This window comes from Triticum urartu, chromosome 3A (genome assembly GCF_056163025.1).
Source record: "Triticum urartu cultivar PI428250 chromosome 3A, HENAU_Tu73, whole genome shotgun sequence".
Lineage (NCBI taxonomy): Eukaryota > Viridiplantae > Streptophyta > Magnoliopsida > Poales > Poaceae > Triticum > Triticum urartu.
Genome location: NC_141875.1, coordinates 373,273,687 through 373,278,921, shown reverse-complemented (window position 1 = coordinate 373,278,921; position 5,235 = coordinate 373,273,687).

Sequence of the window (5,235 nt, the reverse complement as noted above, 5' to 3'; positions counted from 1 at the left end):
TTTCCTGGGTCATGCCCGGCCTCGGAAGATCAACATGTCGCAGCCCTACCTAGGCCCAACAGAGAGGTCAGCACGCCGGTCTAAATCCTATGGCGCAGGGGTCTGGGCCCATCGCCCTTTGCACACCTGCACGTTGCGAACGCGGCCGGTGAGCAGACCTAGCAACCTCCATTACAAAGGAAGTTGCGTTACGCGGTCCTACCCGGCGCGTGCCGCTCAGTCGCTGACGTCATGAAGGCTTCGGCTGATACCACGACGTCGAGTGCCCATAACTGTCCCCGCGTAGATGGTTAGTGCGTATAGGTCAGTAGCCAGACTCAGATCAAATACCAAGATCTCGTTAAACGTGTTATCTTGAAGACACCGCGAACGCCGACCAGGGCTAGGCCCACCTCTCTCATAGGTGGTCTCAACCTGCCCTGTCGCTCCGCCACAAAGATCCACCTAGAGGGCCGTCGGGACAAAGGTCCTTTCAGCCCCCAATCCGTGAATCACTCGCGGGTACTCCTCGAGCCAACCCGACTTTAGTCATCACATGTATCATGTATAAAGTATAGGTATATACCCATGATCAACTCCCGAGTGATCACGGCCCGATAGTATAGCATGGCAGACGGACAAGAATGTATGGCCACTGATGATAAACTAGCATCCTATACTAAGCATTTAGGATTGCAGGTAACGTATCAACAGTTGTAGCAACAATGACAGGCTATGCATCGGGATAGGATTAACGGAAAGCAGTAACATGCTACACTACTCTAATGCAAGCAGTATAGAGGAGAGTAGGCGATATATGGTGATCAAGGGGGGGGGGCTTGCCTGGTTGCTCTGGCAAGAGAGAGTGGTCGTTAACACCGTAGTCGTACTAGGTAGCAGCGGCGTCGGTCTCGGTGTCTAGCGAGAGAAGAGGGGGAAGAAACAATAAATTTAATGCAAACAAATGCATGACGATGCATGGCATGACAAAGCATGATGCTAGGTGTGCCCTAACATGGTACGAGATGGTACAGGTGAAGGGGGAAAACATCCGGGAAAGTATTCCCGGTGTTTCGTGTTTTCGGACAAATGAACCGGAGGGGGAAACTTGCGTGTTCGCTATGCTAGGGATGCGTGGTGGACGAACGGGCTGCGTATCCGGGTTCGTTTCGTCGTTCTGAGCAACTTTCATGTTGTAAATAATTTAATCCGAGTTACGGATTAAAAGATATGATTTTCTAAAGATTTTATTAATTTCTGGAATTTAATTAATTATTTAATTTAATTCGAAAATGGATTAATGACATCAGCATGACAGCAGCATGACGTCAGCAGTCAACAGAGGAGTTGACTAGTCAACTGACGTGTGGGTCCCGTTCGTCATTGACTGTTTAGTCTAATTAGGGTTTAATTAAACTAACTAGTTAATTACATTAATTAAACAGAATTAATTAACTTGATTAATTAATCAAGTAATTATTATTATTTATTTATTTACTTATTTATTTATTTATTTTTATAGTTCTTCTTTTTTTTGTTCTCAGGTGGGCCCCCTCTGTCATTGCCCCAAAGGGGCATAGCGAGCTAACGGGCGCGGTTGCGGGGCGGAGCCAGGCGCTGGGCGCTGCGGGTGCCCGACCCTGGAGAGGGCCGAGCGGGCGTGGGTCGGCGGCGCGGGTCGCGAAAGGGAAGCGGAGCTGCGGGCGCGCGCGCTGCGACGGGCAAGAGGCGGGCGCGGCACGGCATCAGCAGCGCTAGCAACGGGCGGAGGCGGGGCGGCCAGCAGTAGGCAGCATCGCGGTGGCGGACGCTGGGAGCGGAGTTCCGGCAGGTGCTAGGGGGAAGGCGCCGGCGAGCGACGGGGAGGTGCGGTGAGGCATTCAACGGCCTGGGTGGTAGGCAACGGGCAATGGGGGCGGCAGGCGCGACGAGGGCGCGGGTAGCGAGCGACAGCAGGCCGCGGGTGGAGCATCACGGTCGGGCGCGGTCGGGGCGTGCAGGGGGAGCAGCGGCAGCACGACAACAAGCGGCCGAGGCAGACGGGCACGGGCGCGCGGACGCGAGGCGTCCTGGTCAGGGGGGAGAAGAGGGGAGGCGGAGGCCGATGGCCTCACTAGCGTTGCAGGGGCACGGGTCGGCGAGGCTCGATGGAGCTCGTCGAGGAGGAGGATGGGGACGACGCGCGGCGATGTAGACGTGGAGGAGGTCCGGCGGGGAGGTCCGGGTGACGAGGTGGCCGCGACGGCGGTGCTGCTGCAGGCACGGCGCTCGGGGCCGGCCATGGCAAGGAGGAGGCAAGGTAGGCCAGATCCTCAACGGGGCCTCGAGGATCCTTCCATCTCCGGTGGCGAGGCAACGGCACGAGGACAGCAGGAGGACCTGCGGGGCGGAGGCGGCGGTCCGTGGCGATGGGGTCGATCCCGATCCAATCTGGATCGGGAGGGGGGAAGGTGGCGACATGGGGGGGGGAAAGTGGGGGTGTCGGTGGGGGTTAGGGTTTGGGGTAGTGGGGTAAGTAGGCCACGGGGGTAGACGGGCCGGCCGGCTGGGCCAAGGCCCAGTTGGGCCACGGGGGTTTTCCCCCATGTTTTATTTATCTTTTGTTTGTTTTGTTTTCTATTTTTCTTTTAGTTTTTTTATACATTGTTTCGCATTAAGTAGAGCCATCAATTGATTTTTGTAAAAAGTGTAACTTGCCTCATAACTCAAATTGCATTGAATGGCACTGCCACAAAAAGTTTTACTCCAGAATAAATTAGTTTAATATTTTATAAAATACAAAAGGCATTTTATTAATTGTTTTGCTGCTGTTTTATCCACTTAGAGTATTTAAACATTTATGAAAGTGTGGTTCCTCCACCGTAGTTACTTCTGCACCATTGGGCACAACCCAAACATTTTAGTTTTAAAGTTTGAAAATTTTGATGTTTGCCTTTTATTAAATTTTGAATTTGAATTGGTTTTCGAACTAACGCGGGATTATCAACAATAACTGCAGTGACGTGGCATCATTAACGGGGGATTACTGTAGCCTAATTACCTGGGCATCACAATTCTCCTCCACTACAAGAAATCTCGTCCCGAGATTTAGGAGCGGTTATAAGGGGAAGGGATCTGGTTACGAAATTCTAAAGATTCTTCTCGGTCATAGTTGCTCTTCTCGAAGAGGTCGATCCATTACATTGATGTCTTCGGTCCTCTGCTTCAGTTCATCATGATGAAGTCATCATTCTTCCTTCAGGACCTTCACGAACTTACGAAAGGGTGAGAAGGGAAAACTCTATATGGATGGATTCTAACAAGATCAAGCATCAGACGGTTAACTCAGGGAAGAAGCATAAGTATCTCTCGATTTGAAACTTAAGAAGATATCGAGAGCAAAGTAAGAAGGTACCATGAGAAGTTTCAAACGGATAGGCAATCGTTCGATGCCTAATCAGAAGGTGAAAGGGGTTTCAGGGCAACGAGAATAGGTATTGCGCCTCATACCAGAATAGATCACTAGACAGGTGGTCCGTGAATTACATACGAAGTCAAGTGTGAGGAACAACCTTGGGAATAGGTGGTGTACAGGAGAGTCAGGTTTCGATCCTGTGGAACTGTAGGTTATGGGCCCACCATGTGGGTTAAAAGTAGGAAGGGCGAGGACGTTTTGCACGATCATGTAAGCAAGGTATTTCAGAGGATAGCCTATCAGTTATGTCGGCAACAACATCAGTACCAAGGGCGAGGGACAAAGAGAACCATTTTCCTGCTCGTTGAACGAGGCGGACCAATAGGCAATGTTCTCGTCCATCGATGGCTACCGGAATGTCATCAACAATCGTACAGGGTCTTGCTGACAGAATTGTACAACGAGGCGTTTACATAAGCAGGGAATATTACTGCTTATATCATACAGATCACAATAAGGGTTTAAACAAACCAATGGAATGGAAAAATGGTTATCAGTTTCAATCAGAACAACGGAAAGGGAAGAGTGTTTAAGCACATTTCAGGGGGTATATCCTTCTCAAGGATAAGCGGAGCATGATATCCATGAGAGGATAGAAAGTAGAAAACCATTTAGGTAAGTGGGGAGGAATCTCATGATATTACCCATACAACGGTGTTTGGATAACTGATAAGGAAAATTTAGCATTGTGCTTCAAATGTTCTTATTGATGATAGTAGTACCACATACATGCTTCGAGATAGCATTGACATGGTCTTGAAGCAAAGGTTGGACTTTGCATATGCAAAGGATTCATCAGGAACAACTTATAAAATAAGTCTTATGATTTCCTCATGGAAGAATGGATAACCTTGCTGAAAAGGAAGCTATAACAATAGGTCCTCCGGCCAGGTGTGCTAGGCATGACATCACCTTACCGGGTCATATAAGAACCAATGTTATAACTATTGAAATTATGTTCCAATCATCATATCTGACCGAGGTTCAGATCTGATGGCCGTCAAGATAACTCAGACTTAGGATGCCTGAGAAGAAAGGTGCAACACAAATTGTCGAGATGACATTGTAAGATTCTCGGGAATTGAACTATGGAAGCGAGTTCCACAACAAAAGTTCATCGTTAAATCAAGGAGAGGATGAGGATGTGGCTGATGGACTCGGCGACAACTCATCGAGATTTCCAAAGGATGGATTTCCACAATTATGCGAACAAGGAGATAACATTAGTCAGATCAAATGATATAATGATGTATGCTCGAGGAAAACATACTCGGTTAAACATTGGTTGAAAGGTGCACCCGAAATATGGGCTTAAGTAGCATGATCAATGTTAGAATGGTGGTTCGATAACCAATGGTCTAAGAATGAAATATCGACCATTTACTTCAAAGCAATAGGGTTGCTAGAGACACGAACAAGTTTGTGTTGAACGGAAGGCAATAAAGTGGTCGATGATAACACAACTCATCGAGGGCAAGGAGGGTACTTCTCATCATGAATTCAATTGATACCTTGGAAGGGGTCAAAATGTTGATGATGATCACGACACATTTGTCGAGAGGTTTCAAGAAGATGTAACCGATCGGCGATGACATCAAGTCAACGGAATGATGAAGCGAGAGGTTATTGAAACCAGAGGTACGACACAAACTTGAAATCAAGCTTGTCATTCAAGGACAATTGTTATGACGAGGAAGATCGACGTAAGCTTAGCTGATCGTCAAAATTTATGCTCCGGGAATAAGGACCGGGTAGCACAGTTAAAATTAGCACTATGATGATAGCCGATTAGGCTAGGATTG